The 23,078-nt window shown below is 41.5% G+C and overlaps 2 non-coding genes across 2 annotated transcripts; both read right to left on the bottom strand.

Moving 5' to 3' along the window:
* Positions 1-11,573: 11,573 nt before the first annotated feature.
* On the bottom strand, positions 11,574-11,646 carry Trnam-cau (transfer RNA methionine (anticodon CAU)). Its single transcript has one exon. It is a non-coding gene; the product is annotated as a tRNA-Met (tRNA).
* Positions 11,647-11,760: 114 nt separating this feature from the next.
* Positions 11,761-11,832, bottom strand: Trnam-cau (transfer RNA methionine (anticodon CAU)). The gene has a single exon. It is a non-coding gene; the product is annotated as a tRNA-Met (tRNA).
* Between the last annotated feature and the right edge of the window lie 11,246 nt (positions 11,833-23,078).

Below are 23,078 nucleotides of genomic sequence, written 5' to 3'. Positions count from 1 at the left end.
TCACTAACACCCAGTCTATGTAGTTTTAAAATTGCGATGGCGTGGTTTATCTTATCAAAAGTTACTGACAAATTGGTATATATAACGACTGTTTGAGCTTGTCGGGCCATACTGTCAGTTATGTATGATGTACGACGCAGACAATTAGTGGTGACCGATCACTGGGAAATGAAGTCATGTTGATCGGCACTTAGATATTGCTTACAGTGAGAAAGTAATGGTTCCATGACCACCAGCTCAAATAGCTTCGGGATTGCACTCAGCGATGTGATTCCCCGATAATTTTTATGGACAGGAAACATATGTGCAAATTTCCAACACGATGGAAACACGCCACTAGAAATCAACATTCTGAATAGGCAACTGAAGGAGCAACGGCGTCAGTAAGCAGGCTATGTGACTCTTCAGGAATACAGAAGGTACTCCATCCGGTCCGGGATTGTAGGATGACTTAAGATTGGACGCGGCCTTCTAAATCATCTCTACATTGCCATCAATGGCACCCAGCGTTTGACCATGAACTGGGACGTTGTTGGCAGCCAAGGCAACGTGGTTAATGCTCAATACCTCATTGGTGAAAGCACTTGCGAACTTTTCAGAAAAGAAACGGCATATATCCTGAGGAACGGCTGCAACTTTCCTGTTGTATTTCATAGATGTCGGAAGGCCGGGCTCTCTGCGTTGCTCATTGACGTAGTTCTAGGAAGAGTTCGGGTGAAGCTTCAGTTTGCGTTGAATACTGTGTAACCGTCGGCCTAGTCTCCGCCCAAGATTTAGGAGACTGTCGCGCGTGTAAAATGTTTGATAAATGTCACGAAATAAAATGTCAAGAAAATAGTTGAAATACTCTATTGCGATCAGCTTTCCCCGGTGACGTACGCAGCCACGCGTCAACGGTTTCCACCTATCACCAGGGGGCGGAAAAATGGAGTCCAGCTAGCGTGGATTGAGTATGTCAGAAAAACGATCAGCCAGGGAGAGAGAGAGTAGGGTTCTTGGCGCGAAGAAAGGTCATAGGTCGTTGGACAAAAGCTAATCGAAGCCATTACCTTGTCTGAAGCCAAACCGTTAAAAGCTAATCATATCAGTGAAACAGAAAGACGAAATTAGATCAAAAGGTTGTTTGATTAAATACACAAAAGCTCTTCTAAAGGAAGACAGAAGTGAAAGACAGAAATACTTGAAGGAGGAAAGGAAAGAGTGTATAACAAAGCAAACAACAGGACCCCTGTGTTTGCCCTGTTTTTACCCCGATTACCTGACGTTACCAACATGACTCGGAACGCGACCTGGGTTGTACCGACTTTGGTCCTCACGTCCGCCGCTGCCACCACAATCGTCAAACCCGAAACTGGAAGAGCGTCTCTGCCATCGACGCCATCGCAGTAAAGTCGTGTCGTCGCCATCGCGTCTGATAGAAGTCCTGAGTGAGCCCGCAGTCGGAACGCCGGAGGTTAGCCTTCGAACCCCGTTCCAACGTCGCCAACGTCGCATGTGGATCCCGGTCAGCATCGCCATCGGAAGTGAAACCCCGAAGCCAGAAGGTAGGAGTTACCGGAGGGAAAAGTCATGAATACATGGGAATAGTTGAGCAGAAGGTTTTCAAGTGTTTTCTTGACAGTAAGTCGCGAACGTTTGCCGTCCCTGAGGCTTGATTTAGGGGGTCTCGTGAATGCTGGGAAGTTACGACCCCGTCAGTTACAACTGTATTGATACCTTGAAAAGCATTCGAGACTGACTCGCCTGTACAAGCGTTTGCTTCCCTCTTTATGGACAGGAAACATATGTGCAAATTTGCAACACGATGGAAACACGCCACTAGAAATCGACATTCTGAATAGGCAACTAAAGGAGCAACGGCGTCAGTAAGCAGGTATGTGACTCTTCAGGAATACAGAAGGTATACCATCCGGTCCGGGATTGTAGGATGAGTTAAGATTGGACGCGGCCTTCTAAATCATCTCCACATTAGCATCAATGGCACCCAGCGTTTGACCATGAACTGGGACGTTGTTGGCAGCCAAGGCAACGTGGTTAATGCTCAATACCTCATTGGTGAAAACACTTGCAAACTTTTCGGAAAAGAAACGGCATGTATCCTGAGGAACGGCAGCAACTTTCCCGTTGTATTCCATAGATGTCGGAAGGCCGGGCTCTCTGCGTTGCTCAGAAGTGTTCCAGAACAACTTCGTATGAAGCTTCAGTTTGCTTTGAACGTTGTATTGATACCTTGAAAAGCATTGGTGACTGACTCGCCTGTACAAATGATTTATCATATAATGGAATTTAGGCGAATGCGTGGGATACTTCGTGATTCTCCTCAATGCTGCTCTTTTGTTTGACTTTAGCTTGCGTAGCTCATTAGTGTGCCAAAAAGGGTTAAGAAATGTTGCGATGGCTTCTTTTCGGGACGTGTCGGTCGATAACGTATTGTAAGACATGTGCGAAGGTTCGAGCAGCAGCTTCGATGTCGTCAGGATCAAGTATGTCATCCCAGTCGATACGGAAGTTATAGGAGCCTACAATCGTAAGTTCATCAAAATAGCAAGGCAGCTTATCCTCAATGCATACAATCAGAAGAGGATGGTGGAACTGGTTGAGTGAGCATGGAGTCGTTGAGATGAATGGGGTCTTGTCATGTGAACTCACGAAGCAGAGATTCAAAAACGGTTGTTTTCATTAACTGCATGGTTAATATGAAAAAAGCATTGCAGCACTATAATTGTCTAGTCTAGAAGATTCATTGCACCAGCATGGATCGTAGAATTCTCCGGATCAGGGTAGAGAAATTCGCTGAGGGAGGGTTTCCACGAGATACCTGGCAGATTGAAGTCACCCAGTATAACTATTCAAGTAACAATTTAAGTTTTATTGCGTTCTTATTGCTTGCGGCTTGAAGTTAAACGATTATTTTCCGCAAAAGTTACGGATACGTCCGGTGGGTACTGTTCATTATCGACTCTGCCGGAAATCTCGTCACCGTCAGCGAGCTGTGTGATTTCCTTGTCAATGGATGGCATGACTGAGATGCAGATGTCGTCACGGAGGCTAACATAAAATGCAGCGCTGGGAATCAAATCGAGATCAGGCAGCGAATGGTCGAAAGTTTTGGATATACTTGCCTGAGGAGGCAAGTTGGAAGTCCCCTAGTCCACATCTAGTCACGGATTCGGGACGACTTAGCTGGGAACTGGTAGGGAACTGGGCACAACCGGGCTAGAGAAACCAGGAGCTTCCAAAATGCAGTCAAAAAAGCGTCCCGGAGCAGAATAAAGATGACTCAAGCGGTAAGATGGGTGGTCAGAAATGATCATCGAGAGGAGTCGGTCAGTAGCAGCACGGTATTGTGCAGTCTCAGTAGGCCATAGGAACGGTTGCTGGTCTCTGATGGACAGTGACGGATTAGAGAGCGGTGTGCTGGAACACAGAATCTGTTCAGGCAGATGATTGTTGCCAGTATGTGTCTACTGCCTGGAGGTGAAGTTTGGGACAACCCTTCGCCAGATTCAACACTAGCGCTAGAACCACTCTGATGGCAGGAAACGGAACAACTTTGATGACAGCAAATGGTTGGCGTGACTGAATCGAGCGGCTCGGGGTCGTGAAAGCTGATCCAAGGCAGCTACGGTAGACGATGGAAACAATCAACGCGGCTCTTAATGTTCTTCCGGTGGTTTTTGATGATCTGATCCTTTGCTGTCAGTTTGCGAACTCAACTGCAGTCCGATATGTTGTTTTGCTCGATTATCCTCAAACTCCCGAAAAAGCACATTATCTAATCCTTGAGCCTTAGTAAGTAATGTAGTTCAACACAACTTAAAATGTTGCTTAGAAGCAAAGAACGTTTAAAACCTTATCATTGCAGTTAACGTGGCTAATATCAAATTGCGTCAAATTTGTGTGGACTTTATTAGACTTTAATTACGCTATGGCATCAGAAATTACCGTCAGAAAATTCTTTTATAGAGAAAAATGTAATCTTAATTCTGAGATTTTATTAAATCGATTTGCAACCATTTTGTTTACAATTGTAACACAGGAATTCAGGAATTTTGCAATTGTAGGAAGGTGCATTGATTCAAGCTCGTTTTAAATATAGCGTGAGAAATACGATATTTACGTTTAAAATTAATCATTTTGAGTCTAAAATTGAGTCTAAAAACCTGGATAATCGAATACCAGAATAATAGAGTCGAGTCGATAATTACAATCAGATAAACAGGTCTGTTTTAGTTTGCCACATTCAATCTAAGTCCGAGAGCACAAGTGTCTATATCCGGTTTCGGGTTTCGGCACATTCAAAGTGATGCTTATTCACTAAACAATCATTTGAATAATCTGATTGTAATCAACTGATTCGATCAACTCGTTGGTCCTGGTTGGAAACTAGATATTCTCGATCAATTTTTTTGCACATTTTTCAGTTGCTATCGATCAAAATTCTTTTTGCACCGTCGGAAGCGTTCCACGCTTCACCGTCGTAGATTTTAACACAAATATTCAATTTCGGTACGATCGGAATCGCTAAATCCTTGCTGAGTGTTGGTGTCAGTTTTCGAAAATCCGGCGGCAAACTGGAATTATCACAATGCATCAAGAGCTGACAAGTAGTGTGAGCTTACGCTTCAGCGCCAGACGACGCCGACGATGACGACAACGACGCGATCCAGCCTTAATAGGCTTAAGTCGGTGACGATCGCGCGAATCAATCGTAACGAAAGGGGATGATTTGTTGTGCTTCGTGACTGAAGGATTTATTACACGCGCCGGCCGGTCGGCCCCCGGTCAAGTACATTAAGCCACCGTTGGACGCGAACGCCTTCCAATAGTTTCAGCCAGCGATAACCATCGGAATAAAGACATTGAGCGAAAAGTGCCGGAACGGGTTTCGTTAAATTCGTCTACGGTTTTATAACCGATAAAATGAACCGATAGGCTTAAGTATAGTTAGTTCACGTTCATGGGTTCTCTAGTGCCGGAGCCAGACGTTGTTTAGGCTCATATTTTAAATTATTGACATCTCAATACCGTCCAATTAGACCCCGCCAGGCTAGACAAATGCACACCCGCGCACTTTTCTTTCTCTCGGATATTGACCGGCCGGCCGGCTGGCGTCGTGGGTCGTCCGATGCACGCGATGTGGCCTGGTACTGGCACTTTATTCACGCGTTCTCGCGGACATGCAATCGAGAGGCGCAGATGCATGTCCATCGTCTGTCGGTTCGCGCTTATATGGTCATTCCCAAATAAGTCCGACATGACCGCGCGCTGGCCGCCGCCATCCAGGTCAGCGCAGATCGGAAGGACGCGGACGGCGCTGGCTGCCGGCTGCTGGCTGCTGGTTGTGGCAGTTGATGATTCGATCAGCGAGTCAGCTTCTCTCTCTCTCTCCCAGTGCAATTGCAGCTGAGTGTAATTCAATTCAAACAAATAAATAAATAATTTTTAAATTGTTCTTTGTGTGTGAGCAAATCGCATCCGCCAAGTTGTTGTTGGGATGCTTGAACATAAGTTTGTGACCAAGCGCTCTAGAGATGGTTTGCCGGCTGTAGATCAATTACCTTCAGGATGCCCGGGATGGTTGTTTTTCAATAGCGATTTTCTGCGGAAATGTAATTGTTGTATTTTTCCTACTATAAATTATAAATTGTTTTGTAAATATACAGAAGACCACGTTCTAAGCAGAAAAGCACTTTACAAGCTTCCGGTATTTGGTTTGATAGATAAGAACGATCTGTCACTTGAAAGCTTACTGAAAAAGCAATGTATCCTTGCTGCACTGGTTAGAATACAGCAAGGTGAGCCAAATAATGTGTGCATCATCCTCCGAGTGCCGAAGTAAAAGATAAAACCGGTCAGCATAAGAAGCGAAATAAATCGACCTGAACCGAGCGTGCGGTCGTGCCTGCTGGAATGCACTTATCCACCGTCCAGCATCCGATATCGCGCTTGATTGACAGCGCCTGCAATTGGCCGCCACCGTATCCACCAACCGACGAACCGAACCAAGATCCGCAGCCCCCAGACAGCTCGGTGCTGCCATACGACAAAGCAACGGAACGGAAGCCGGTTGCTTCCCGTGAAGTAATGTTGTTTCGCAAATGATAGCTCCGGTGGCCACCGTTTTGCCTAATTTGGTGTTTCGTGCTGGATTTGGTGATGGCTGGCTGCGTTGGAATGACTGTGGCAATAAAACGAATCGTTTGATGGGTTTGATAAGCACAGAATAAGGGTTTTCACGTACCGACTGGCCTTGTGCGAAAAACTTCTTACATTTATTGGAGCATTTGCTTTGCTCCTTTCGAATATTATGGGTTGTTCGTGTGAAGGAAGACCTTTGCAAGCGGAGGGCAATTGAATTTGATGTTTTGCCAGTTCGCAGTTTTTGTTTATGCATTTCGTTAATTGGTTCATCCTAAGATAGCACAATCAATGCATTTTTAGTTATACAGTAGTACCTCGATATAAGGCATCTTTATTTTTGTTTTCGTTACGTGATATCGAAGCAAAAACGAAATTTATTCCTATTCGAACGAAATTGATTGCAAATGACAGGGAAGCGTTTCAAACCGTTAACTCTCGAATTTCACGATGATTGGTCGTGTATTTTGGAAGATTCAATAAGAAATGCGAAGAAGCAAAGAGTGGGAGAAGATTTTGTTAATTGAAATTTAAAAATCTAACTCACGAAATCGTATCATAACTTACAACAGTTAAGAAATAGAAATAATTTTCGCACAGTATCATTGCAAAGTCACATGACAATAAAAATTAATGCAGATGCAGTTGTGGCTGCTCACGAGTTGTTTGTCTCGTGAGTAGGCTATGCAGCGAGACGCTACGAGGCTGTGCGTTCGCGAGTGTGTAGGTAGCAGAGTGTCTGCACCTAGCAAAGGTGGCTGTTTGTCGTACGCTTGCGAGTTTGGGTTCTGTTGCAGGTGACTGACGTGATCGTAACTGCTCAGTCCATAGACGCATCTTACACAGCAGTTTAGTGTCACGCGTAAACGATCGAAGGAGCTTGCGCTGGGGCGAATGTGAAGGACATCACCATACAGGAAATGCGGCAAAATGAAGGACCTAAATTGCGTCAGCTTAATGCTGGTCGATGCAGAGGGGGTACAACGATAGGACGTTCAAAGGCTAGCATAGATTTTTCCACATTGTTGTATTTTCATGCCATCTCACTGCAGATCGCATTGGAAAATAAATCCCAGGTTGGTGCCACTTTCAGACCTTTCGGCACTCTGACCATCCAGAACTTCTAGCTCTGTGACGTCGGCTTCTGATGAACAGTGCTTTGTTCTTAGCAGGATTAGAGAAGACAAAGAGTTTATTTCATTATCATCATCATTCTGACTAACTTACGTGCACAGGCACCAAGCCGACCAACGTAGAATTGTACATTAATGGCATAAATCTGAACTGAGCAGTGCTTTGATACAGTCGGTAGATCACTGATATGGCAGCAGAATAGTAGTATAGAGAATAGTATAGAGAGCCGAGAACTGTGCCTTGAGGAACACCTGATGGTACTTTCATACCATGGGAGTAGCAATGATCACAAAACACAGTTTGTCTTCTTCCACATAGGTATGATTATATCAGGCTCATGGTAACAGTGGGCAGCTGCGCATCATGGGCTACTAGTTTTGTTTGCTACTACGATGCGATGATTGAGACTCGGAAAACTTGTCCAAAAGGAACGTTAGGAACGTTGTTCAACCTAACAATTCTGGTGGTCCGTATGATTGCTCAGTAACCGGCTAGCTTTGTCTTTGAGCATTTTCTTTGCATTACTTCAAATACTCTTACTTGCTCTTCGGCTAGGAAGTTCCCAGGCACTCATGATCCGTATACAAGAACAGACAGACAGACAGACAGACAGACAGACAGACAGACAGACAGACAGACAGACAGACAGACAGACAGACAGACAGACAGACAGACAGACAGACAGACAGACAGACAGACAGACAGACAGACAGACAGACAGACAGACAGACAGACAGACAGACAGACAGACAGACAGACAGACAGACAGACAGACAGACAGACAGACAGACAGACAGACAGACAGACAGACAGACAGACAGACAGACAGACAGACAGACAGACAGACAGACAGACAGACAGACAGACAGACAGACAGACAGACAGACAGACAGACAGACAGACAGACAGACAGACAGACAGACAGACAGACAGACAGACAGACAGACAGACAGACAGACAGACAGACAGACAGACAGACAGACAGACAGACAGACAGACAGACAGACAGACAGACAGACAGACAGACAGACAGACAGACAGACAGACAGACAGACAGACAGACAGACAGACAGACAGACAGACAGACAGACAGACAGACAGACAGACAGACAGACAGACAGACAGACAGACAGACAGACAGACAGACAGACAGACAGACAGACAGACAGACAGACAGACAGACAGACAGACAGACAGACAGACAGACAGACAGACAGACAGACAGACAGACAGACAGACAGACAGACAGACAGACAGACAGACAGACAGACAGACAGACAGACAGACAGACAGACAGACAGACAGACAGACAGACAGACAGACAGACAGACAGACAGACAGACAGACAGACAGACAGACAGACAGACAGACAGACAGACAGACAGACAGACAGACAGACAGACAGACAGACAGACAGACAGACAGACAGACAGACAGACAGACAGACAGACAGACAGACAGACAGACAGACAGACAGACAGACAGACAGACAGACAGACAGACAGACAGACAGACAGACAGACAGACAGACAGACAGACAGACAGACAGACAGACAGACAGACAGACAGACAGACAGACAGACAGACAGACAGACAGACAGACAGACAGACAGACAGACAGACAGACAGACAGACAGACAGACAGACAGACAGACAGACAGACAGACAGACAGACAGACAGACAGACAGACAGACAGACAGACAGACAGACAGACAGACAGACAGACAGACAGACAGACAGACAGACAGACAGACAGACAGACAGACAGACAGACAGACAGACAGACAGACAGACAGACAGACAGACAGACAGACAGACAGACAGACAGACAGACAGACAGACAGACAGACAGACAGACAGACAGACAGACAGACAGACAGACAGACAGACAGACAGACAGACAGACAGACAGACAGACAGACAGACAGACAGACAGACAGACAGACAGACAGACAGACAGACAGACAGACAGACAGACAGACAGACAGACAGACAGACAGACAGACAGACAGACAGACAGACAGACAGACAGACAGACAGACAGACAGACAGACAGACAGACAGACAGACAGACAGACAGACAGACAGACAGACAGACAGACAGACAGACAGACAGACAGACAGACAGACAGACAGACAGACAGACAGACAGACAGACAGACAGACAGACAGACAGACAGACAGACAGACAGACAGACAGACAGACAGACAGACAGACAGACAGACAGACAGACAGACAGACAGACAGACAGACAGACAGACAGACAGACAGACAGACAGACAGACAGACAGACAGACAGACAGACAGACAGACAGACAGACAGACAGACAGACAGACAGACAGACAGACAGACAGACAGACAGACAGACAGACAGACAGACAGACAGACAGACAGACAGACAGACAGACAGACAGACAGACAGACAGACAGACAGACAGACAGACAGACAGACAGACAGACAGACAGACAGACAGACAGACAGACAGACAGACAGACAGACAGACAGACAGACAGACAGACAGACAGACAGACAGACAGACAGACAGACAGACAGACAGACAGACAGACAGACAGACAGACAGACAGACAGACAGACAGACAGACAGACAGACAGACAGACAGACAGACAGACAGACAGACAGACAGACAGACAGACAGACAGACAGACAGACAGACAGACAGACAGACAGACAGACAGACAGACAGACAGACAGACAGACAGACAGACAGACAGACAGACAGACAGACAGACAGACAGACAGACAGACAGACAGACAGACAGACAGACAGACAGACAGACAGACAGACAGACAGACAGACAGACAGACAGACAGACAGACAGACAGACAGACAGACAGACAGACAGACAGACAGACAGACAGACAGACAGACAGAATTTAAATAAAGCATGTAAATTAATCACAGAATCAATCACGAGAGCAATTTATTTCATTCTAGATCCCCTTTTTCTTCAAAAATTAAGCAAGCCAAAATTCCCGATTTTTTCGTTAATAACCTAGATTCTTGTTTTTGAAAAATGATGACTCGTAAAGGCATCGTCAGAATGTTGTAAGATTGATGCCAAAATGTCAAGAAATCTGCTATAAACACATTAGTCATGTTAAATGAATAAAAAATTTATATTTGACGTGGCTATCGACTGTATTCCATAATCTTTTAGACCAACACAGTCAACCAGAGAAGTGACATCGCAGGCCTTAGTACAACATACGCCTGCATCTTTCTCACCATTGGTTGTCAACAATAACAAACAGAACGCAGAACAAACCGCTGCATGAATGATGTGATGACGGTGTGATGTTAGTGTACGTTTTTATTTATATGCATGTGAGTTTTTCGTCTACATTATACGTTTATATATTAAGAAATCTATGACAATTCATATAACAGGACGATACATTTGACGCACAATGACGATACCTACATAAACAATAATACGACAAAACGAATAGCTATGTAAGTACACTGAGAAATATTTGTTTGTAAGTAATGATTCCGATTAATGTAAAACCATATATATTTTGTGTACCCCTTTCCCTTACAGCCCTTTGAAAAAGACATAATATAATATTGAAACGTTAGGGCAAAGTTAAATTTCGTTTGTTTTTTCTGACTGATGATCCGTTAAAACCTATGTGTTAATTTTGCACTTTTTTTTGCACAACTATGTAAATTTTGCAATGTATGGAAGATTTGTAGGCACGTAATTATCTATCTTTAAAAAAATTTTCATCTGTTTCTGAGCTGGTCTGTCTTGGCAAATCGATTTTCAATTTTTAAAAGCTTCTTAGTGTAAAAATTTAGTAAAATTTTACAGTATTTTTTATGGAAATTCTAACATTCAATTCATAACATTCAAGTTTAAAAAAAGAGGGAAAAAATTAAACCTTTTGCAAAAGTTAGTCTGGACTTAATTTGAAAATACTAATTGTTTACTAATAACTAGGTACCTGCTTCTTTACATGAACTTTTATACTCACTCAAGTTTCATTGAATTCTGAGATGCTGACAGCCCTACAGACGAGTAAACCGTCATAAACATTGGATAAATTAACAAATTGCAATCATGCACATTTAATAGTGAATAACAGTGTCACTGATTTAAATAGCTTGGGTGCACTGCAGCAAATAAAGTTAAATACTATATGTCTTGTTGGTAATAAAATCGCAAGATTGTGGTTTATATATTGAGAGGCTCAACTGACTCTCATCTTCCACAAAATAAATTCATTTTAATATCAAGCAATGAAATCAAACATGTTTAAAAAGGAATATGCCCCGAGTGAGGATCGAACTCACGACCTTAAGATTATGAGACTTACGCGCTACCTACTGCGCCATCGAGGCTTGTGCTTATGCGTAAATCATTAGAACAAATTCTTATACGGAAGGTCACTCGTCATCGGTAAAGAAGCTTCTTCTTCCCAAGAAAAAAAAAGTATTGAGAGCAACCACTCTCATTAGCAGAACGTAGTTTCGATCTACGGACCTCTGGGTTATGGGCCCAGCACGCTTCCACTGCGCCACTCTGCTGTACGTACAGAGAGTCGATTATACAGAGTTTTGCTATTTTTAACTGGCCTTCTTCGTATCGCTTATCTCATTCCCGCATTCAACCCGACATGCTGAGTTGTATTGTATGGTGCGAAAGCCATATCGAATTGCCGTACCATGAATGAGCAGGGGAAGCACAGGTAAACAAGCTGTGCAGAGAGGTTGCGAGGTAAGACTAAACAAAAACCGTGCCCGTGCGGCTCGTGTCGGTTTGATTTCGGTTGGGTAGCAGCAGCGAGAGCTAGAGAGCGTAGCACTCAAAAGCGCGCTAATGAACACGCTACAATCTGATTCAGATAAGGAAACCGCGTGGAAATTATACTTTGACAGATCGACAGCGGCGGCAACGGTGGCGTCCGATCGTGAGCTAAAAATTGCGATATTTTATTTTCGCCGATAGGAACGCGTTCTTTCACCGTGCACCACCGCCACCACCGGTGACCGGGGACCGGAGCGGGATAGCACGGTGTGACAAAGATGCTTTTTAGGTAGCGTTTTCTCCTGGCAAATCTGCTTTGTTTTTGGATTCAATCAGCACACTGTGCGCCGCTACGGGTGCGGTCTTGGCTTAGGAAATCTTATCTAAGCGTCATTTTTCTTAAGAGTCGAACATTTTATTTTCGGCGTAGACCTTCAGAAGATATACGCGCGTTGCTGCTGCTGCTGCTGCTTACTGCTGAGCGAAACATTTCGGCAGTGGAACATCGTTTATCCATTAGCTTCTTATCGTAATCTTCCGTGAAATGGCGGTCAGAGAGGCTGCAGGCTCAAGATAAATATTACGGATTACGACCGAAGTGAGCGATCGGCCAGGGCAGTAGCTTTCGAGATTCGCTCCCACGAGACAGCGTGCCACGGGGTTCGTTGATCGCGCTTCCGATGGATGCCTTTCGCGCAGACGGTCGGTGGTGTCGCCCGCGGCAACAACGCGCAACGGCAGCGCGGCGACGGCATGTTTTCTACAGTTTGAGGTCAACAAATGACACTTGATCTACGTTCGACGCAAGATCGCCTCAGGCAAGCTATAACTACATACTTTGAAAGCGTTTACTTAGCTTTACACCAACAGCCGAAGGGCGTAGCACAAACCCATCAAGAGTACGGCGAGGCGAGCTCACGTGCGCGCTCCGGCAAAAGTAAGTCCATAATGAGAAAGGGCTGTACGTTTGAATGGTTCAGCTCTCAGTGCAGTGTGGAAGCCGTTTCGTCCTGAGAACACACAGCGTATGATTAAATAATGCCCTACGCCTTGCAACCTTGGCCTCCGACAGTGAAGGGAGTCCGCGCCCGGTTGTCTCACGACAGGCCTGAACTGGGTGGGAACGTTATTGGCCAGTTTTGTTGGATTCAAATGCAAACAAAGAGTTCTTAACCTTTTACCGTGTAGCTTCCCGTGTGTATACGAAAAGTGTACAATGTACCTAATATGTTTTTTGGTGTAGGACTACGTCTTTAATGATTAATGCCTTAAAATAGACATTTTCAACAAGCTAGGGTCCATTTTATGGTTAACAATGCGAAATGTCTCCATTAGTGGACCCTCTTCATGCAAAATACACTAGAATTCCTTTAATGGACCCGGTCGCTATCCTATTGCAAACCACAAGGTCCATAAAAGGAAAACGGACATTCCAATCTGTTTTAAAAAATGTATAAAATATAGACATTTGCAACATAAATTGATATTTTTTTAGGATTAATCGAAAGTTACTCGTATTATAAGTGCCATCGGTTGCGTGTTTAGCGTTACCAGTTTAAAATAATTCGTGGAAAAAAAACTACTCAAGCACTAACTGGTCCACTAATGGTAAATTTACCCTATATTCTTCTAGTTGTCTGAAAAAAAGCTTCTGTCGTTTTGGTTATAAGCTAGGGTAAGTTATCCTATTGTGGACCCTTTACCCATAATGGACCTCGGGTACAGTTTCGGCGTTTATTAGCTTGTGCTTCTTATTTCCGAGGAAATATGACATGAAACAGAAAGTACCAGACATACCACATATTCCAGTTTATAAAGATTTAGTTGCTTTCAATTATTAATGCCTTGAAATCGATATTTTCAACAAGTGAAGGTCCATTATAGGTTACCAACGCAAAAGATGTCGCTATTAGTGGATCCTCTCCATGCAAAATACAATTGAATTCCTATAATGGACCCGGTCGCTATCCTATTGTAAACCACAAGGTCTATTAAAGGAAAACGGACATTACAATCTGTTTTAAAAAATGTGCAAAATATAGAGATTTTCAACATAAATTGATATTTTTTAGGCTTAATCGAAATTTACTCGTATTGTAAGTGTCATCGGTTGCGTGTTTAGCGTTACCAGTTTAAAATAATTCGTGGAAGAAAACTACTCAAGTACTAACTAGTTCACTAATGGTTAATTTACCCTAAATTAGTTACAACCACAAATGTAAAAGTGTCTTTTTGTCTTACTGTTCCCCAGTAGGTGAGAATAGCGAGACAACGAGTATTGAATATTGAGACTTTTGTCAAAAAATTAACAAATTTCGCTCAAACTACATTATGTGACACAGGTTCACAAATTTTGCTTTCCAGGAAAATATCATGGATCAAATGCTTTATGGCGGAGTTATTCCCGTTGTATCACTGTTGACTATTTTTCTCTACCTACCTATTTTTCAATAATTTGCTTTGATCCCGTTTGAAATATACATCATGGCTTAAATTACACGTGAGCTGTTTTGGATTGCCTTTTTTTAAGTATACGATAAAGCTGGTAGGGGTAATCCGGGTAATACCGACACTACGGGTAAAACCGACACCCCTCAATTCTCAAATTTATAAGCTGTTATTTGTAAATTGTCTAATGGATTCTGTTCACGCTTGTTATTTCTTACGTTTCGAGCCATTTTAAAACGGCCGAAGTTCCATAGCTGTCAAAATAAACAGTTTTGGTAAGCAACAAGATTGGTAAGCTAGTGAAGAAACAGTCGTTGTAAAATTTCCAAGTGGAATTTAAGCGTTTAAGTAGAAAAATTTGTACAATTTGAAGCTTTTTGCATCCTTGCTTTATCACCGTCTACTCTACAAAAATACAGGCGATTTTTTTCGTTTATTGCTGCTCTAAACCATTGTTCTGAAATTTTGAGTTAATTCTGGGTAAAATCGACACTTTTAGTCAGAATAAATATAACACAGGCCTTGTGCTTCTAGATAATATGTGTTTAAAGTTGAATGCGTTCATTTTTATGTTTTGGTAAAAAACTGCGAGTCTGGACAGAAAAACAAGTGAGGAATTTCATGCCTACTCGTCTATGGGGTTGGCAGCACCCTCTCAGATTACAATGAAACATTTTGTGTGTAAAGAATTCATGTAAATAAACAACTTCGCAAACTTAGTTTTTCGAAAATTTCGAAACTAAAAATCGATTAACCAAAAAAGGCCATCGCAGAAATTGATGAAATTTATTTTAAAGATAGATAATTATATGGCCTACAATTCTTCCATACATCGCAAAATGGGTATATTTAAAGGAGGAGTTTTTCTAACAAAAACTTTTTTAAGTCCTTTCTGGAAGAAAAAGTCTTTTCAAAAATTATAGCACCTACAAAAAATGTTCTATAAGTAACTTTTAGAAAATCATCTGAATTTTCATAAAAAATACTGAAAAAAATAAAAAAACATTTCTACACTGAAGAAAAAAGCATTTTAAAAACTAAAATTCAATTTTCCATAAAAGGCCATCTCAGAAATTGATGAAATTTGTTTTGAAGATAGATAATTATGTGGCCTACAAGTTTCCCATACATTGCAAAATGGGCATATTTAAGGGAAAAAAGTTTTTCTATTAAAAACTCTTTCCGGAAAAAGTATTTTCGAAAATTATAGCACCTACAAAAAATGATCTATGAGTGACTTTTACAAAATTTTCTGAATTTTTATAAAAAAAATACTGAAAAAATAAAAATTATTTTTACTCTGAAAAAATAGGCATTTTAACAACTAAAATTTGATTTTCCAAAAAAAGCCCATCTTGAAAATTAATGATTTTTTTTATAGGTAAACAATCATATGGCCTTCAAGTCTCTCATATATCACAAAACGGACATATTTAAGAAAAAAAAATGTTTTTCTTTCAAAAACTTTTTCAAGTCATTTCCGAAAAAAAGGTAAAAATAGTTTTTGTTAGAAAAACTTTTTTCCCTTCAATGGCTATATTACAATGTATGAGAGATTTGTAGGCCTTAAAATTATCTATCTTCAAAACAAATTTTATCAATTTTTGAGATGGTCTTTTTTGGAAAATCGAATTTTAGTTTTTAAAATGGTTTTTTCTTCAGTGTAGAAATGATTTTTATTTTTTTTCAATATTTTTTATGAGCATTCATATAGTTATCTAAAAGTCACTCAAAAATAATTTTTTGTAGGTGCTATAATTTTCGAAAATACTTAAAAATCTTTTTTCCAGAAAGGAATTAGAAAAATTTTTATTAGAAAAACTTTTTTTCCTTGAATATGCCCATTTTGCGGTGTATGGAAGAACTCTAGGCCATATAATTATCTATCTTCAATCAATTTCTAAGAAGACCTTTTTTGGATAATCGATTTTTAGTTTTTAAAATGCTTTTTTTCTCAGTGTAGAAATTAATTTCTATTTTTTTGGGTATTTTTTAAGGAAATATCTTTCTAAAGATTTTCTAAAAGTCACCCATAGATCACTTTTTTGAAGGTCCTAAAATTTTCAAGTTTTTTTTTATTTTCAATATTTTTTATAAGGCCATTACAAAGATTTTAGAAAGTTTTTGTCCCTTTGGAGTTAGGCCACTGAAGAGGGCGGGCGAAAAAAACCTAGAGAATTTTTTAATCGAGCAAAAATAAATATGGATTTTAGGCATTTTTACTTATAGCTTAAATGCGAAAACCAAATCTATTCTTGCTTTTAATATATATGTTATCATTTTCCATGCAAAAATCTACGAAAAAGAGACAAAAACGAAAAAAAAAATTTCAGGCCAATATTCGTAAATTCCACTGTTTGAATTTCCATTTATATTTCGTGCTAGAAGCTTTAACTCAACTCGTACACGCATTTTTCGACTTTTTCAGGCTATAGAGCCCACAAACAATTGATTTAAAAAAAATTTACATCAAATCCTACAAATTATTGTTTTGCCCCCCGATTTTTCAAGCCATTTTCCAAGGGAGAGGGGGAGGGAGTGACAAAAACTTTAAAAATAATTTGCAATGGCCTAATAAAAAAGAGAAAAACAATTAAACCAAGAGAAAAATGTCAAAAGTGCTATTGATCGTTGAATTAAAAATGACGAATTCAAGGATAAATGAAAAATTAGGTGGGAAGAGGGGGTTGATTTTACCTCGCTGTCGCTAGGCGTACTGTAGGCACCTTCCCTGAGAATCATTGTAGGATCTATACCTATAAAAAAGGATTTCTGTCTGTCTGTCTATCTGTCTGTCTGTCTGTCCGTATGTTCCTTATAGAATCGAAAACTACTGAACCAATCGGCGTGAAAATTTGCATGTAGAGGTTTTTGGGAAAGGTTTTAGTGATGGTTAGAGACCCCTCTCCCCACTAAGAGGGGGGCTCCCATACAAATGAAACACAAATTTCGGCATAACTCGAGAAATAATCAAGCAAATAGAACAAAATTTGGCATGTGGGTGTTTTCGGTGACAAGAATTTATTCTTTAGTAAATTGAGACCCCTCCCCTCTTTATAAGGGGAATTATAACTCCTCTCCCCTTTAAGAGGGGGGGCTTCCATACAAATTTCCTCATAACTCGAGAAGTAATCAAGCAAATGGAACCAAATTTGGCACGTGGGTGTTTTTGGAGACAAATTTTTTTTTCTATGATAAATTGGGACCCATCCCCGTTTTAGGAGGGGGGGCTCCTGTACAAATGAAATACAAATTTCCTCATAACTCGAGAACTAATCAAGCAAATGGAACCGAAGTTGGCATGTGAAAGTTTTCTAGGGTAAGAATATTTTCTATGGTGAACTAGAACCCCTCCCCACTTTAGGAGGGGGGGCTCTTATACAAACGAAATACAAATTTCCTCATGACTCGAGAAGTAATCAAGCAAATGGAACCAAATTTGGCAAGTGGGTGTTTTTGGAGACAAAATTTTTTTCTATGATGAATTGGGACCCCTACCCACTTTAGGAGGGGGGCTTCTATACAAATGAAATACAAATTTCCTCATAACTCAAGAACTAATCAAGCAAATGGAACAGAATTTGGCATGTGAAAGTTTTCGAGGGCAAGAATATTTTCTATGGTGAATTAGGACCCCTCCCAACATTAAGAGGGGGGCTCCTATACAAACGAAATACAAATTTCCTCATAACTCGAGAACTAATCAAGCAAATGGAACCAATTTTGGCATGTGGAGGTTTTTGGAGGCAAAAATATTTTCTATGGTGCATTAGGACCTCTCCCAACTTTAAGAAGGGGTGCTTCTACACAAATGAAATACAAGTTTCCTCATAAATCGAGAACTAATCAAGCAAATGGAACCATATTTGGCATGTGGGTGTTTTTGAAGGCAACCATTTTTTCTATGATGAATTACGTCCCCTTACCTTTTCAAGAGGGGGGGCTCCCATACAAACGAAATACAAATTTCCTCATAACTCTAGAACTAATCAAGTAAATGGAACCAAATTTAGCATGTGGGTGTTTTTGTAGGCAACAATACTTTCTATGGTGAATTAGGACCCATCCCCACTTTAAGAGGGGGGGGGGCTCCTATACAACTGAAATGCAAATTTCCTCTTATCTCGAGAACTAATCAAGCAAATGGAACCAAATTTGATATGTAGGTGGTTTTGGAGGCAAGATTTTTTTCCATGGTGAATTGAGACCCCCCTCTTCTCATAGAAATTTTTTCTATGATGAATTACGACCCCTTCCCCTTTTAAGAGGGGTGCTCCCATACAAATGAAATTCAAATTTCATTATAACTTGAGAACTAATCAAGCAAATGGAACCAAATTTGGCATGTGGAAGATTTTGGAGTCTTGAATTTATTTTACGATAGTTAGAGACCTCTCACCCCTGTGGTAGGGGGATATGGACTCTCATACTAATAAAACAGAAATTTTTGCGAAACTCAAAAACTAATCGAACTCGAGAAATTCGAGACTCTTCCATAAAACATTAGTCAATACAAAACCACAAAAACTATCTATAATAACACTAGATCATTCAGGACGAGACGGTCGCGAGTGTTGCCGGTGACCCGCCGTCGGAAGCGCCGCCCACTGGGGGCTTGCAAAACTCGAGATTGTGACAATGATCATCCGAGATTCATGATTTATGTACAACACAGGTTAATTTGTGGCAATACGAAGTTTGTCGGGTCAGCTAGTTTTTTTTTAAAGAAAAGATTTCACTTTATATTTATGAGGTGTCGGTTTTACCTTGACAGGGTGTTGAGCTTTTCTGCACTGCTGCTTGCTACACCTGAAGATACAGAGTTTTCTTTTTCATTATATATCAAAAACTTTCAAAATATGTATCAAATAGACCTCGTGGAATGGAGGATTTAGAGTTAAACTACGATTCTGGGAGGTTTGTTGGACAATTATTGACGTACAAATATGGAACTTTTGTAAAAATTGTTAGGGTGTCATTTTATTCACAGTTCCCCTATTATATTATTATTTTTCTTAATTTAATTTCATGTACTGTAGAAACTTTCATTTTCGTTTTCATTACATTTTAAATCAAACAGTGGCTTAAAGAGAATAAACACAAAATCAATATTAGTAACTATGTTATTCAAGTAGAAAGCAAATTAATGTAAGGGTAAAGCTAATGTTGAATGTCGATTCAGCAATTAGATAAATGCTATTTTTCTATTCCCTCTTCCAATTCCGTTAGTGAAAACTTGCTCGAAAGCACTTTTATCCTTAAATTGGTACACAATTTCTAAACTTTTTATGACGAAAACTTTGCACCACATATCACACCAAATAACTTTTTCACGATTCAACACACCAAACAGGAAACCTTATCTGCAAACCACACCATTCATTGGCTATCCTGCTTTGACGATCCCAGGCGCATCAACCACTAATTTGCAGCCTCTCTCGGAAACCGCCGCCGTGCCACGATTTATGGTCCTCTCGGAAATGTTCTTTTAATTGCTCTCCGAAAACCGCCATACCTCTAGCCAAAACAGGAACGTTTAAAACGGCGACCCACTTTTCAGCTGCTAACAAAATCATTAATTGTGCACAACAGACCGCCAGAATCCTGTTTCTTAGGAAGTTGCATGCGGTCAGTCTAATCATCATCGTCGTCGAGGAAAAAGGTTCGGCTGTCGGCAGCAGCTCGACGGCCCCGCATGCAGTTGTGGGGCAATTTAGTACAAAACCGTAAATTTAGTCATCCGAATCGTGCTCGTCCCCATCGGTGCCAGTATGCATCCGCTGCGGCCGGCACTCCTAAATCCGTGCCGTGTGTGGCTCTCGGTCTAATGATTTAATCTGAAAAATCGGAGCCTTGCCTTCCTGAAAGCTGTCCGTAGCTTGTCGGAGCAAGACGAACGAAGTCGAGCCCCGACACGTCTCGTGCGAATTTTTTCAGGCAGGCACACGCGCATTTCCGCTGAATCGTTTCGTGTTGACCGGAGAGCGTGGGGTCTTCGCCGTTGAAACCCCAATCCAAATTTAATTGCATCGGTGGAACTGTAGCTCGTCTTTCCGAGATCGACTGGATGCAATCTCGAACGAAGAGTCAGTTGTTGGTTGGAAAAAAATTCGACGGCAACACGCAAATAGAATCATTCATTTTCTAAGGAACTCGCCATTTAGCGTTTTTCGATTGGTTTCTGATGATTTATGAAACTTGTCGGCTTCACATGGTGAAATGAATGTTCGGCCGGATGATTATTGTCCACGGTCGGTGCCAGGATGATGGTGTTCGGAATAGATGGCGAGCAAACAAACTAGTGGTTTGCAAAAATTTTGCTCTTGATGCCGTGTTGCATAGCATAGGTAGGATATTGGATCCTGCATCGGCAGTCGGTCGAGAATGCACCGATGCGGGATCCCGCCGATCTGTAATTAAAATCTGGTTTGGGTTTTACGTCGCTCTGGAACCTCGAAAAGGTGAAGGACTAATCTGCCAAATATTTTCAGCTGCTTGAGGTAATTTGTATGCATTTTGATTAGTCCCTAATGGTTGGGGAATCATTTTTATAGTTTATCTGAAATATCATATTTATGGATTCTAATAGAACATAACAGAAGGTTGGATGCTTACTGATTATATTCGAATGCATGGTTGGTTGGTTGGTTTGAAATCAAAATCGTTAATCTTCGATGATAATTTTGTACTGAATTCAATGGCAGTTTTTACCTGCTGCAGAGCATAAATTTTGACGAAGCTCGTTTCGGAGTTTATGAAATTCAATTAAGGCCATTGTTCTTCGGATGCATCCAGAGCACCGTTTGAAGTTGTACCGACTTTGATTTCAATTCCGCAATTTACCCATGTACGTTGTGAAGATACATTCGACAATTTGTGGCTTTCCTGCGTTGTTATTGTATCAAACTACCGAAAAAGGAGCAACCAGAAGCCGCCGAAGCAGGTGAAATCATTATTTCTTAGTTGAAGATTCAATTACTGCATTCGGCGGTTGATATCTGGGTTCTGCGCTGATTATCAATTTGTTAGTGGCTTTGAAATAAATGATTGCCTGTGGTCTCGGAATGGAATGGAAACTTTTGATCAGTTCCATTGTGATCTTGAACCGCTTATGGAGGCGATGCGATGGGGTCGTGAACGAGCTGACCCCGCAGAGCGTGCGGGAAAATAACACCAAGGTCATCGGCAGCTGCACCGTAGTAAGTGACTGACCGGTGGAACCTCGGCACGAACAGGTCATGTTTCATCCGCTGGGCAATACTATTGGAAGTAAGGCCTTGCTAAGCTCACGATTATATTTTGTGGTTAGTAACGATATTTTCGTGCCGATAAACGACGTTCCGGCGTTCGTTTTCAGTTGGGTTAAACATTGCCGATAAGGTATGATCACTGTAAAATGAATGCAGAGATCCATTATAAACGTCAGTATTTGTGGTTTGCGAAAGCTTTGAAGTTTTTTTGTGTATTAAGTTTGGCTGCACGGAATATGGCGTAATTTTGCCACGCAAGCTATTTTGGTTACAAAAATTAAATCAATATGCAAAGATTTATGATGATGTGTAAGCAAAAACAAACGCTGCTCTGCTCTGGACTGAACAGGGTTGTATTTAAGAAAATCAAATTAACTGGCTTGTCAGGCGAGTTTCAAAATTTTCGCGGTGTTTTACAGGATTTCCTGTATGTTATATTTAACATCGCTATTAATGATGTGATCCGGCGAACGGACATCGAAACGAGAGGAATAATTTCAAGCAAGAGTAGCTACATAACTCTAAGTTTTCACAGACGATCCTTGAAATCATTACTAGAAAACTTGGGGCGGCGAAGGCAATCTTTGTTAGACTTAAGGCTTAAGGCTAGGAGGATTGGGGCAAATCAATACGTCGAAAACCAAATGCAATGAATTGGAAGTGGTTAATGAGTTCGTAAATTCTGGAATCTCTGGTCGCAGCCAACAATAATGCGAGCAACGAGATTCAACGTCGCAAGACGCCTCGGTCAAGGAACACACGCCGTCTTAAAGAGTTGGCTACGTACAAAACGCTAATCAGTAGTTCTCTACGGACCTGATACCGTAACTTTACTTATGGAAGACATACGACACTTGCCGTATTTGTAAGAAACGTGTTGCAGACTATTTTTGGCGGAGTACAAACGAAAAGCGGAGAGTGGCGTTTGAACCACGAACGGTAGGCACTGCTTGGTGAGATTCCCGTTACACACCTGGCGAAAATTGGAAAACTGTGCCGGGCACGTCCCAAAGATACCGGACGACTGTGCAGTAAAATCTGTTCTCTTCAAGAACGCCGCCGGCATCAGGAAAGAGGGACCCAGCGTGCTAGATGGCTTGACCCGGTTGAAACTGACTTGAATATGTCGAGACGCTTATAGAATTGGCGACGAGCCTAGGACCGAGTACAAAGAGGAATTCTTGATTCGGCTCTTGATACGGATTCTTGATATTGTAGAGGTTTTCATGCTAATCGTTGACTGAACAACCGCCTTCTTGACTTTCGAAATGGTGCATTTCCAGCTCAAACAGTAAAACGGTTAGCCACGACTATTTTTGATTGGAATA

This window comes from Sabethes cyaneus, chromosome 2 (assembly GCF_943734655.1).
Source record: "Sabethes cyaneus chromosome 2, idSabCyanKW18_F2, whole genome shotgun sequence".
Classification (NCBI taxonomy): domain Eukaryota; kingdom Metazoa; phylum Arthropoda; class Insecta; order Diptera; family Culicidae; genus Sabethes; species Sabethes cyaneus.
The sequence above is the reverse complement of the archived record's forward strand: the minus strand, read 5'-3'. Positions and strand labels throughout refer to the sequence as shown.